The sequence below is a fragment of the Mesoplodon bidens genome (genome assembly GCF_964165515.1).
Source record: "Mesoplodon bidens genome assembly, chromosome: 2".
Classification (NCBI taxonomy): domain Eukaryota; kingdom Metazoa; phylum Chordata; class Mammalia; order Artiodactyla; family Ziphiidae; genus Mesoplodon; species Mesoplodon bidens.
In genome coordinates, this window is record NC_138177.1 from 46,859,198 (window position 1) to 46,874,677 (window position 15,480).

Sequence of the window (15,480 nt, forward strand, 5' to 3'; positions counted from 1 at the left end):
TATCCTTTCCATATGGAAGGTAGGTCAAGACTTGGTCCTTAAAACCATATCATGTAGCTCAGTTTATCTTAGCATTAACTGCGAGGCAGAGCTTGCCATTCTTAGCTCTCTGCAAGGTTGCATAGATACAATTTCTACTTCCCATCTACCTGTGCCGAGCCCTGATCTGAACCTGTGGTTCTCAATTGCTTTGGCTTGGTTCTAGTGCAAGCTTTCCTTGAAAATGGGCCCATAAGGACAGTTTATTCTACTCTGTCATCCAAAGAGAGAAACAGTTAGTTGGCTTAATGGATAACCAACCACCTCTCCCCTGTTCTCAATGTATGGATGATGCTGTTAGCCATTTTTTAATGGGTGAGGCCACCACATACATAGACCAGTATGATTATTTGGTTCCACATCTGCCAAGTACAATACCCCCAAAAATGACCTATTAAGACACTTTTGTAAATCAGGAACAGTGTTCCATCTTCCAATATGTGGGAAGAAAGAGAAATACCAAAGGGGAGTCTAGTGGAAATATTTTCTGGTATGGTAGCAGTGGTGAGGCAGTAGCTATAGGGTGAAATGACTTCAGGAATTTTTAAGCATAATTCACAGAGCTCTGAGGTAATTATAGTAAACCGCAAGTAGAGTGTTTACAGATAGCAATGCTTTTTTTTTTTTGGCATCGCACAAGGCTCCAGTGTTACTCAGAAGAAAGGAATAGAGCAGGAATTCCCTAATGGAGGATACAGTATAAAAGTCTCTAAGGTTAGACTTGAACCTGGCTCTCAAAGTTGACTGGGTCTTTAAGTGTGTGTGAGCTTATGAGGCTGAGCAAAGTTGTGTCCACCCCCCCACACACACCCCAACTTGTTCTAGGCTGCCCTTCGGACATGATACTTGATCAAACCTCTGTATTAACATCAATTCCTTCTTAACGGTCGCATTTCATACTAAACCATGGCCATGCCCTTGTAAATTAGCAATCTGATTCCCAAACTTTATAGGGAATTTACAAAAGCAAATTAGGGCACCGACTTGGACTTATACCCATACTAAACAGAGCATATTAAGAGAGCACAGGTTAGAGGAGAAGAACAAAGAGCTTCTTCACTGTGAGAGTGGCCAGAGAGATAGCAAGAGAACTAAGGAAGTGAAATGTCACAGAGAAGATGGTTTCAAGGAGGATTTCCATAGAAATACAAGAAGGAAGAGAACTCTGAAAATGCAGTTAGGAGGTCACTGGCAACCCTGGAGAGTGACGTTTCAATGAACAGGTAAGTTTTGAAGCTAGAATTTGGAGACATAAGAAGTGATGGGTGCTGAAAAAACAAAGACCATGGGTAAAAATTATACTTGCTAGTCATGAATGGTAGATAGAGAAGGAAGCAGTGTTTGGCATAGATGTTTCCAAGACAGAACAAACTTATGTATGATTGGAAACTAGAGACAGGACCTTATAGATAGAAAAAATATAACCATTTCTATCATTCCTGATGTGTTTAGTTTTACAGAGTTAATTTTAAGTTTTATTAATCCCAAAAATCTTGACGCTGTAATGAAGCTATATTGCCCCCATGTAGTATAGGCTACCCAGAAACTTCATCCTAAACTACGAGTCAGCAAACTTATTGTAAATAGTTAAATATTTTAGACTTTCAGAGTCATACAGTCTTTGTCACAACTACTCAACTGCTCTTGTAGAGTGAAAGTAGCCACAGATAACACATAAACAAATAGGCATGGCTGTGTTCCATTAAAACTTTATTTTCAAAAACAAGCAAGGGGTTATATTTGTCCTGCACCTCTGGTTTATTGGCCTCTAATCTAAACCTGTAGTGCTCAATATTTGGGCATTAAATTTATGTGGGGATCTTTTTTAAAAATGTGGGTGTCCAGACCTTACCTCAGACCTATTGAATAAGAACCTTTGGGTGTGGGGCTACGTTGCTGGTACTTTATAAAATTCCACCAGAGAGTCTATTGTGCAGCCAAGGTTGAGAATTACTGATTCAATCCAATAGGTTTCTAGTTGTAAGTGTAGCAAATAAGAATAGCTAATGTTTTAATAAAGGCCATGTACGAAAAACACACAGCAAACATCATTCTCAATGGTGAAAAACTGAAAGCATTTCTCTAAGATCAGGAACGAGACAAGGATGTCCACTCTCACCACTATTATTCAACATAGTTTTGGAAGTCCTAGCCATGTCAATCAGAGAAGAAAAAGAAATAAAAGGAATACAAATTGGAAAAGAAGAAGTAAAACTGTCACTGTTTGCAGATGACATGATACTATACATAGAGAATCCTAAAAATGCTACCAGAAAACTACTAGAGCTAATCAATGAATTTGGTAAAGTTGCAGGATGCAAAATTAATGCACAGAAATCTCTGGCATTCCTATACACTAATGATGAAAAATCTGAAAGAGAAATTATGGAAACACTCCCATTTACCATTGCAACAAAAAGAATAAAATACCTAGGAATAAACCTACCTAGTGAGACAGAAGACCTGTATGCAGAAAACTATAAGAAACTGATGAAAGAAATTAAAGATGATACCAACAGATGGAGAGATATACCATGTTCTTGGATTGGAAGAATCAATATTGTCAAAATGACTATACTACCCAAAGCAATCTATAGATTCAATGCAATCCCTATCAAATTACCAATGGCATTTTTTATGGAACTAGAACAAATCATCTTAAAATTTGTATGGAGACACAAAAGACCCCAAAGAGCCAAAGCAGTCTTGAAGGAAAAAAACGGAGCTGGAGGAATCAGACTCCCTGACTTCAGACTATACTACAAAGCTACAATAATCAAGACAATATGGTACTGGCACAAAAACAGAAACATAAATCAATGGAACAAGATAGAAGGCCCAGAGATAAACCCACACACCTATGGTCAACTAATCTATGACAAAGGAGACAAAGATATACAATGGAGAAAAGACAGTCTCTTCAATAAGTGGTGCTGGGAAAACTGGACAGCTACATGCAAATGAATGAAATTAGAACACTCCCTAACACCATTCACAAAAATAAACTCAAAATGGATTCGAGACCTAAATGTAAGACCGGACACTATAAAACTCTTAGAGGAAAACATTGGAAGAACACTCTTTGACATAAATCACAGCAAGATCTTTTTTGATCCACATCCTAGAGTAATGGAAATAAAAACAAAAATAAACAAATGGGACCTAATGAAACTTCAAAGCTTTTGCACAGCAAAAGAAACCATAAACGAGACGAAAAGACAGCCCTCAGAATGGGAGAAGATATTTGCAAACAAGTCAATGGACAAAGGATTAATCTCCAAAATATATAAACAGCTCATGCAGCTCAATATATTAAAGAAACAAACAACCCAATCCAAAAATGGGCAGAAGACCTAAATAGACATTTCTCCAAAGAAGAGATACAGATGGCCAAGAAGCACATGAAAAGCTGCTCAACATCACTAATTATTAGAGAAATGCAAATCAAAACTACAATGAGGTATCACCTCACACCAGTTAGAATGGGCATCATCAGAAAATCTACAAACAACAAATGCTAGAGAGGGTGTGGAGAAAAGGGAACCCTCTTGCACTGTTGGTGGGAATGTAAATTGATACAGGCACTATGGAGAACAGTACGGAGGTTCCTTAAAAAACTAAAAATAGAATTACCATATGATCCAGCAATCCCACTACTGGGCATATACCCAGAGAAAACCAGAATTCAAAAAGACAGATGCACCTCAGTGTTCATTGCAGCACTATTTACAATAGCCAGGTCATGGAAGCAACATAAATGCCCATTGACAGACAAAGGGATAAAGAAGAAGTGGTACATATATACAATGGAATATTACTCAGCCATAAAAAGGAACGAAATTGAGTCATTTGTTGAGACGTGGATGGATCTAGAGACTGTCATACAGAATGAAGTAAGTCAGAAAGAGAAAAATAAATATCGTATATTAACGCATGTATGTGGAACCTAGAAAATTGGTACAGATGAACCGGTTTGCAGGGCAGAAGTTGAGACACAGATGTAGAGAACAAACGTATGGACACCAAGGGGGGGAAACCGGGGTGGGGTGGGGATGGTGATGTGCTGAATTGGGCGATTGGGATTGACATGTATACACTGATGTGTGTAAAATTGATGACTAATAAGAACCTGCAGTATAAAAAAACAAACAAACAAAAAAACAACTAAACTTTCTTTGGGTTATTTTTATGGAAATATGTTAATATAAATGTTTCAGACATTACATGAAATTTCTAAAAATCTTATATGTTCTGGTATAATAAGTCATAATTCTAGTTATTACTTTAAAATGTATATCTCAGAAATAACTAAATTTCCCTGTCAATTGCATTATTATGAACTTTCATCAAATCTTTAACCATGGTCATTTTTAAGTCTTTGGTCATTTACAGACAGTTCTGGGTGTACTCTGATGCTTTTGCAAAAATGTTCCTATAAAAGGGTTTCATCTTCAAGGAATTCATGGAAAAGACTCTGATAAGTACAGGTTTCTGGTAACTGACTATACTGCTGAACTTAATGAATAAGCATTTTCAGAAGTCTAATGGAAAACTGATGAATTCATAAAAGTGCTAACAAAAGATCAAGATAAAAAAAATTACATGGGACTGAGTGAACTGATGAGGATGATTATAGTTTTTGTGACTTTCTGTTTGAATAAAAAAAAATCCCACAAGGACTCAGAGGCAAAAAATATACAAATCAATTTTCACTGCAAAGTAAAGGAGCTGTTACAGTGAAGGATTACTGGACTGAATGTCAATATTATGACATAGTATGAGTGTGTCTCGTGTTTGGTAATTGCAATCATTGTTGCTTTTGTTGTGGTCACCCATTTACAATGCTTGGTGTCAGTTTATTTATCTCTTGTAAAAATAAAATACAGTGTATGTGTGTGTGTGTGTGTGTGTGTGTGGAAAAAAAAAGAATAGCTAATGTTTATTGAATGCTTATTATGTACCAGGTGCTGAGCTAGGAGCTTTCCACATATTATGTCATTTAATGCTCACAACAACTCTATGAATTGGGTACCATTATTATGCCCATTTTATAGATAAGGACACTGAATTTTGGTAAGATAAAGTAATATGCTCAAGGTCAAAGGAGATAAGAATATGCCATCCCCAAATATGTCACCTTTGTATAAAGATTATTTTAAGCTAAAGACATTTGAGATTCAACAGATACAGAAAAAAAAAAAAAAACCACAGAGTTTCCCTTATCTGACTAAAAGCAGCAACTTCTGGAAAACAAGGCTACCGTAAATTCTTCTTCAGGGCAGATCTACTCCCAGAAGGGAGAATGCAAATAAAACCTACCCCAAATCCCTTATTTCGGGGAGTTGTATGGCCCTAAAGTAGACAGAAAGGCCACTTACACTTGGATAGAAAAACATTATCACAAATTTTCTTATAGCCTGTTTGTTTTCCTGAAAGCCCATTTATCTTTCCAAAAAGTAATTTGTTTTCCTGTAAGTGCCTTCCTTTTCCTCCCCTTCACCTCTTAATGGTTTATAAACCCCAAATCCTAATCACCTCTCTAAGTTACTCATCACTGAGGTCTCCCACTTGTATGTATGTTACACATGTAAATAACTTGGTTTTTTTGTCTTGTTAATCTGTCTTTTGTCAGTTTAATTTGCAGGACTCCTAAGATTGAGAACCTAAGAAGGTAGAGGAAAAAATTTTTCCTCACCTACAAGGTCATGTAGCTATTAAGAGGAGGAACAGAGATTCAAACCCAGATATACGCTTCTAGAATCTGAGTTCTCCATTACTAGACTACTCTAGTTTTTTTAACTGAAGAACACTTGGCCTCCATCTTAACTAGATAAAACTATTCTATCATATTTTAAATAGGATATATAAAAAATTAGTCAAAAGCAGTTTTCTCCAGATTTAATTAACGTACTTTTTCTAGTGCCATTTAATCTTATTTTGAATCAGATTCTTCGCAGACCTTGTCCATAGCTTTGGCACATAATAGAAACTCATTGTTTAAGTACCCTTTCAGTTTATTTTCTGTCTTACAGATTTTCTCCATCTTAGCCACTGTTTTGACTCCACACCTGTTTAGACTACTAATATTATCCAAAGGCAATGCTTTAATATGATTTTCTTCATTTTAGAGGCAGTATAATACAGTGGTTTTATATATGGGCATTGAAGCCAGGCAGTCATCAGTTTGAATTGTGGTTCTGTCACTTGCATGGCAAGCACTCAATAAATATCAGCTAGTCTTCTAGCATTTTAATCAGCAAAAATGATATGTCTTGTTTCTGATTTCCCTATATTTTCTCTCTTCATGAAGTAAAAGCAAAAAGAAATTAATTACCTAAAGTGTCCTCAAATAACAACCACTACCACCAGCGTTTTAACCATCACCACCACCACAATAATAATAGCTGACATTTATTGAGTGATTTATGATTTTAAAACTTTTCATGGATTAATTAATTTAATTATTTCAGTAGCCTAATGAAGCAGGTGTTTTTATTATCTTTAATTTATAGATAAAGGAGACTGAAACCCAGGGAGATTAAATATTAATTTTTCCATGGTCATGCAGGTCATAAGTGGCAGAGATGCTTTTTTTTTACCCAGGTAAGTCTGGCTTCAGAATCCACACTCTATTATTTTTCTATATTGTTTTGTTATACTATACTGCCCCCAAAAGGAAATTCTACTGTTACATATTTTTCTAAATCAGAAGGGATAATTTTCCAATGCCTCCAAAGCAATGGTTCCTAGGCTTTAGAATTTCACAGACTGTTAAAATTTAAAAGAAGATTCTGGCAAACCATATAGATTTGCCACTTTTAAGTTTTGACAAGAAAGTCTTTAAAAAGCAGACACCACCATTATCATTTACTATTAGCACAAAATAAAGGATGATTTAATACCAAAAAAGTAGGATGGGTATAATCTAGAAAGATACCATCCTAATGCTATATGTATTCATGTATTGTCGTTAAATTTTCCACTTTGTTGAGGACAAAAATTTTAGAACAACATTCTCTTTCCACCCTCTTCCTAATAGCTAGGCTAAAACCCACGCACTTATGGTCAATTAATTTACAACAAAGGAGACAAGAACATACAATAGAGAAAAGACAGTCTCTTCAATAAATGGTGCTGGGAAAACTGAACAGCTACATGTGAAAGAATGAAATTAAAACATTCTCTAACACCCTATACAAAAATAAACTCAAAATGGATTAAAGACCTAAATGTAAGACCAGAAACCATAAAACTCCTAGAGGAAAACAAAGGCAAAACACTCTTTGACATAAATCGTAGCAATATTTTTTTTGATCCATCTCCTAAAACAAAGGAAATAGCAAAAATAAACAAATGGGACTTTAAACTTAAAAACTTCAGCACAGCAAATAAAACCATGGACAAAACAAAAAGACAACCTATTGAATGGGAGAAAATATTTGCAAATGTTATGATTGATAAGGGGTTAATATACAACATATATAAACAGCTCACGCAACTCAACATCAAAAAAACCAAACAACTCAATTAAAACCAAAAAATGGCCAGAAGAAACAAACAGACATTTTTCCAAAGAGAAAATGCAGATGGCCAAGAGGCACATAAAAAGATGCTCAACAACGCTAATCATCAGGGAAATGATGCAAATCAAAACCACAATGAGATATCAACTCACACCTGTTAGAATGACTATCACCAAAAAGAACACAAATAACACATGTTGGCAAGGATGTGGAGAAAAAGGAACCCTCGAAAACTGGGTTCCACTGTTGGTGGGAATGTAAATTTGTGCAGCCACTGTGGAAAACAGTATGGCAGTTTCTCAGAAAACTAAAATTAGAACTACCACATGATCCAGCAATTCAACTCCTGGGTATATATCCAAGAAAAAAAGAATGAAAACACTAATTCAAAAAGATAATGCACACCAGTGTTCATAGCAGCATCATTTGTGATAGCCAAAATATGGAAGCAACCTAAATGTCCATCAATAGATGAATGGATAAGAAGATGTGGTATGTGTGTATGTATACACACACACATACACACACACAATGGAATATTACTCAGCCATAAAAAGAAATGAAATTTTGCCATTTGTAGCAACATGGATGGACTTAGAGGATATTATGCTAAGTGAAGTAAGTCAGACACAGAAAGACAAATACTGTATGATATCACTTACATGTGGAATCTAAAAAATACAACAAACTAGTGAATATAAGAAAAAAGAAGCAGACTCACAGATATAGAGAACAAACTAGTGGTTACCAGTGGGGAGAGAGAAGGGGGAGGACAATATAAGGGTAGAGGATTAAGAGGTACAAACTATTAGATATAAAATAAACTACAAGGATATATTGTACAATGCAGGGAATATAGCCAATATTTTATAAGTATAAATGGAGTATAACCTTTAAAAATTGTGAATCACGGGCTTCCTGGATGGCGCAGTGGTTGAGCATCTGCCTGCCAATGCAGGTGACACATGCCATGGAGCAACTAAGCCTGTGCGCCACAACTACTGAGCCTGCACTCTAGAGCCCTCGCACCACAACTACTGAAGCCTGCATGCCTAGAGCGCGTGCTCTGCAAGAAGAGAAGCAACCGCAATGAGAAGCCCGTGCACCACAATGAAGAGTAGCCCCCGCTGGCTGCAACTACAGAAAGCCCCCACGCAGAAACGAAGACCCAACACAGCCAAAAATAAATAAATATATATTTTTTAAATTGTGAATCACTATATTGTACACCTGTAGACTTAAATAATATTATACATCAACTATACTTTAATAAATATGTGTATGTATGATCTGATTAAAAAAAAGGAGAGGGCTGGTGGCGCAGTAGTTGAGAGTCCGCCTGCCGATGCAGGGGACGTGGGTTTGTGCCCCAGTCCGGGAGGATCCCACATGCCGCAGAGTGGCTGGGCCCGTGAGCCATGGCCGCTGAGCCTGCGCGTCCGAAGCCTGTGCTCCGCGACGGGAGAGGCCACGCAGTGAGAGACCCGCGTACCAAAAAAAAAAAAAAAGAAGAAATGATAGGTATTGCAAATTAAATAAAAAGAAATAATTTTATTAAATAAATAAAAACGGCTCCTTGGACTTGAATCGGGATGGCAGATGCAGAACTCATCTGCACCTGAGAACACATCAAAAATATATCTATATGTGGAACAACTCTCACTGAGAACTAACTGGAGACTAGCAGAAGGACTCCTGCACAACCAAGGCTTTAAGAAAGATCACACAGAATTGGGTAGCAAGGGAAGAAAAGCAATCAGGTCAGGATCCGTGCCCCTGGGAGAGGACTCAGAGTGAAAGAGAGACTACACAGGTGGAGACCCTCCCTAAAGAGTGAGTGTTTTGAGCCACACACTGGGTGCTCCAACACTCAAATCCAACAAAAGGATGATGAGCCCCCTTGGCTGACTGGAGGACCAGTGAGACTAACAGGAGGGCTGTGGGAAGCCCGGACTCTGCTGCAGAGAAGTGCATAAACGCTTGCTTCCAAAGCAGGGCAGAGAGGGCAGACTGAAACTGAGTGGCTGACTGGTGTCTTGTGACCACCCTGGTACCTGTCCCAGCCTGAGCTGATTGAACCCTCCGGCACCACTTACTTGGTGTTGCAGCTCCACACTGGAGCAAGGGCTGCCATGACTAAGGAAAAGGCTTGGCTGTGAGATGCCAAAGTAGTTCAAACCATAAGCAGCATCTGAGCAGGGAGGGGGCAGCCATTACAGATGATTGCAAAAGGCAGCCCATCAGAGGCAGTCTGGATTTCTGATAGCAGCCAGACAGCAACACACCATGCTTGACCCTCACCAGATACCCACACCAACCCCTCATGCTCCAGTACTGCTCCCCTCTGGGGCGAGGGTTCCAGTGCTGGGAGGGGGAAGAGCACGCACTTAAAGGGAACTGACTCAGCTTGGAACTGATCCTCAGGGATTCTGTTCCAGTAGCTTGGGACCTGACCCCACCCCCAGTAGGGCAGTGACAGCCACTAAGCAGAGAGGAAGTCCCACCTCACACCCAACTCTGGCCCTAGCCCTTCTATTTTCAGCCCCACTTCTTACCAAGGTGATAGTTGCCAGCACATCCTGAGGAAAGACAGGACTTGTGTTCATGTCAACTACAACTCTCCCACCAAAGCCACTGGACACACACAGACTATAGGGAAGCTCCTACATAAGGACACTCCTTCAAGACTGCTATAGGTAACTGTTTCACCTAATTTCATAGAGACAGAGAAATATAAGAAAAATGAGAAGACAGAGGAATTTGTCTCATTTGAAGAGCCAGAGAAAAACCCTGAAAAAACAACCAATGGACAGAAATAACCAATTTACCAGATAAGGAATTCAAAGCATTTGTGATAAGAATGCTAATGGAATTGGGAAAAAGAATAGATGGACTTAGTGAGAATTTTAATTAGGAACTATATAAAAAAAGAACCAGTCAGAACAGATGAATACAATAACTGAAATGAAAACACATGAGAAGAAATGAACAGCAGTCTTGGTGATACAAAATAATGCGCAAGTGATCTAGAAGATAGAATAATGGAAATCACCCAATTAGAGCAGCAAAAAGAAAAAACATTCTCCAGGATACAGCACATGCTAGGCCACAGAATAAGTCCCAACAAGTTTAAGAAGATAAAAATCATATCAAGTATTTTTCCAACCACAATGGTATGAAAATAGAAATCAATTACAGGAAGAAAAATGGGAAAAGAACAAACGTGGAGATTAAACAACATGCTACTAAAAAACCAATGGGTCAATGAAGAAATCAAAAGGGAAATCAGAAAATACCTCAAGACAAATGAAAATGGAACCAACTTTCCAAAACCTATGGAATGCAGCAAAAGCAGTTTTAAGAGGGAAGTTTATAAAAATACAGGCCTATCACAAGAAATAAGAAAAATCTCAAATAAACAACCTCAACTTCCATATAAGGGAATTAGAAAAAGAAAAACAAACAAAGCCCAAAGTCAGCAGGAGGGAGGTAACAATAAAGATCAGTGAGGAAATAAAACAGAGACTAAAAAACCCAGAAAATATCAAAGAAACCAAGAGCTGGATCATTGAAAAGACAAACGAAATTAATAAACCTTAGCCAGGCTCACCAAGAAGAAAAGAGAGAGGACCTAAACAAACAAGATGAGAAATAACAACCAATACCACACAGATACAAAACATCATGAAAATACTATGAACAGTTATATGCCAACAAATTGGACAATCTAGAAAAAATGGACAAATTTCTAGAAACATACAAATTTTCAAGACTGAATCAGGAAGAAATAGACAATCTGACAAGACTAATCACTAGGAGTAAAATTGAATCAGTAAAAACAAACAAAAACAAAACAACAAAAACTAGCAAACAAAAGTCCAGGATCCAACGGCTTTACAGATGAACTCTACCAAACATATAAAGAAGAACTAATACCTATAATTTTTAGACTATTCCAAAAGTGAAGAAGATAGAACACTTCCAAATTCATTCTTCAAGGCCACCATTACCCTGATACCAAAATTAGATAAAGACACTACAAAAAAAAAATTACAGGCCAATATCTCTGATGCAAAAAAATCTCTACAATTATCAGCAAATCAATCTCAATAATCTATAAAAAGTATCATGCACCAATGATCAAGTGGTATTTATTCCAGAGAATCAGGAATGATTCAATAATTGCAGGCTTCCCTGGTGGCGCAGTGATTAAGAATCCACCTGCTAATGCAGGGGACACGGGTTTGAGCCCTGGTCTGGGAAGATCCCACATGCCGCGGAGCAACTAAGCCCGTGTGCCACAACTACTGAGACTGTGCTCTAGAGCCTGAGAGCCACAACTACTGAGCCCATGTGCCACAACTACTGAACCCCATGCACCTAGAGCCTGTGTTCCACAACAAGAAAAGCCACTGCAGTGGCCCGTGCACTGCAACGAAGAGTAGCCCCTGCTCACTGCAACTAGAAAAAGCCCACACACAGCAACCGAGACCCAACGCAGCCAAAAATAAATAAATAAAATAAATTTAAAAAACATAAAATGATTCAATAATCACAAATCAATGGGATTTACCATATTAACAAAATGAAGGATAAAAGTCACATGATCATCTCAACAGATACAGAAAAAGCATTTGACAAAATTTAACATCCATTCATTGTAAAAACTCTCATCGAAGTTGGTATACAGGGAACATATCTCAACATAATAAAAGCTATTTATGACAAACCCACAGCTAACATCATACTCAATGGTGAAAAGCCAAAAGCTTTCCCTCTAAAATCAGGAATAAGAAAAGGATGCCCACTCCTGCCAATTCTATTTAACATAGTATTGGAAGTCCTAGCCATGGCATCAGACAAGAAAAAGAAATAAAAGGCATCCAGATTGGAAAGGAATTCTTAAAACTGTTACTATCTGCAGATGAAATGATACCATATATAGAAAACCCTAAAGTCTCTACCAAAAACCCACTAGAACTAACAAATTCGGTAATGTTGCAGGGTACAAGATTAATAGAAATCTCTTGCATTTCTGTATACTAATAATTTCTTAGAAAGAGAAATTAAGAAAATAATCCCATTTACAATCACATCGAAAAGAATAAATACCTTGGAATAAACTTAACCAAGGAATGAAATACCTATACTCTGAAAACTATAAATTATTGATGAAGGAATTTGAAAATTATAGAAAGAAATGGAAAGATATCCTGTGTTCTTGGATTGGAAGAAATAATGTTGTTAGAATGTCCATACAACCCAAAGCAATCTAGAGATTTAATGCGATCCCTATCAAAATACCCATGACATTTTTCACAGAACTAGAACAAATAATCCTAAAATGTATTTGGAACCACAAAAGATACCGAATTGCCAAAGCAATCTTGAAAAAAAAAGAACAAAGCTGGGGGTATCACACTCCCTGACTCAGTTCACACTACAAAGCTACAGTAATAAAAACAGCACAGTACTGGCACAAAAACAGACACATATATCATATAAAAGAGATTCCAGAAATAAACCCACACACTTATGGTCAATCAATCTACAACAAAGGAGGTAGTAATATACAATGGAAAAAAGACAGTCTCCTCAGTAAATAGTGCTGAAGAAACTGGACAGCTACATGTAAAACAATGAGATTAGAACATTTCCTCACACCATATACAAAAATAAACTCAAAATGGATTAAAGACCTAAATGTAAGACTAGAAACCATAAAACTCCTACAAGAGGACATAGGCAGAACACCCTTTGACATAAATCATAGCAATATTTTTTGGATCTGTCTCCTAAGGCAAAAGAAATAAAAGCAAAATAAACAAATGGGACCTAATTAAACTTAAAAGCTTTTGCACACCATAGAAAATTGTTGACTAAACAAAAAGGCAACCTACTGAATGGGAGAAAATATATGCAAATGATATTATTGATAAAAGATTAATATCCAAAAAATATAAACAACTCAATATCAAAAAAGCAAAGAACCCAGTGAAAAAATGAGCAGAAGACCGGAACAGACATTTTACCAAAGAAGATATACAGATGGCCAACAGGCACATGAAAAAATGCTCAACACTGCTAATTATCAGAGAAATATAAATCAAAACCATGAGATATCACCTCACACCTGTCAAAATGGCTATCATCAAAAAGACCATAAATAACAAATGCTGGCAAGGATGTGGGGAAAAGGGAACGCTAGTACACTAGTAGTGGGATTTTAAATTGGTGCAGCCACTCTGGAAAACAGTAGGGAGGTTTCTCAGAAACCTAAAAATCAAACTACCATATAATCCAGCAATTCCACTGCTGGATATCTGAAGAAAATGAAAACACTAATTTGAAAAGATACATGCATGCTAATTATCACAGCAGCATTATTTACAATAGCCAAGATATGGAAGCTACCCAAATGTCCATCAAAAGATGGATGGATAGAGAAGATGTGTATACACACACACACACACACACACACACACACACACAATGGAATAGTACTTGACCATAAAAAAAAGAAATTCTGCCATTTGCAATAATGTGGATGGACCTAGAGATTATGCCTAGTGAAATAAGTCAGATAAAGACTAATACTGTATGTTATCACTTATATATGGAATCTAAAAAATAAAACGAATGTAATAACAAAACAGAAACAGACTCACAGATACAGAGAACAAAGTAGTGGCTACCAATGGGGAGAGGGAAGAAAGAGGGGCAAGATAGGGGTATGAGATTAAGAGACACAAACTACTATGTATAAAATAAGTAAGCAACAAGGATATATTGTACAGTACAGGGAAATATAGCCATTACTTTGTAAATGGAGTATAATATATAAAGATATTGAATTACTGTGTTGTACACCTGAAACTAATATTGTAAATCAACTATACTTCAATAAAAAGATAAAGAAAACATTGACAAGAATAAACAATAAGTTTGTGTAAAAAACAATTAAGGGACATAAAAGAAGATGTTATTAAATGGAGATGCATACCAAGTTCCTGAGTGGAAAGACTCAAGAGTATATAGATGTCAATTCATTCCCAAACCAAGTCTATAAGCTGAAGGAAATTTTAATAAAAATTTTCAATAAAATTCTCTTTGGAACTTGAAAAAACATAACAGCTCTTTTAGTAACTTTTACAACTTGTCTCTCTAGAAAGAATGTGTATCTTTGAGTTTGGAATCTAGCAGTGTCATTAATTAAAAATTGCTGCTTTTTGGTAAAAGGTGAAATAAAAGATTTACATGTGTTCGGTTCCACTAATGTGGCCAAAGGACTTAAGAGGGGCTTTGCTTTAGATCTTCATATTCTTGAAATTTGAAAGATAAACAGTTTTGGGGTTAGCACTTCTTTCATTCCAATGAATTAAAATAGTAATTATACGGTTGAAAATGAATGTTTCAGTTAAAACCTTTAAGTCTCCGATAGTGACGGCATAAAAATAGGGTTTATTTCTTTTGCACCTTTGATTTCCTCCAGAGTCTCAATGTCTCGGTGCTTTCAAGAGGGTACCACATTAGCAGAAATATACTTGCACGTGGGCATTATGAACTTTTTATTAATGTGAAATGAGAAGGCTTGGTGCTTTAACAGCTGAGTTTTGACTACAAACATCAATCATGGAAAAATTATTTGAAACAATTTTCTTTTAGTTCAGTCTATTAGACCCTTGTTCATGTTATAACTTTAGATAAATTTGAATAGTTCATGACTATAATCAATTACTCAGTTTCAATTACAATTCCTAATTGATTCAACCCTATTAGCACCATCTCTAGTGATAGTCTGTTACACGATGTTAGTAAAAGGCCAGTGGTTTGCGCCTAATGAATGTCTATGTATTAAGTAATTAAAAACAGAAGTCTGCTTCTAAATATGTTAGGGTGGCACTGTCTGGTGGGTCCA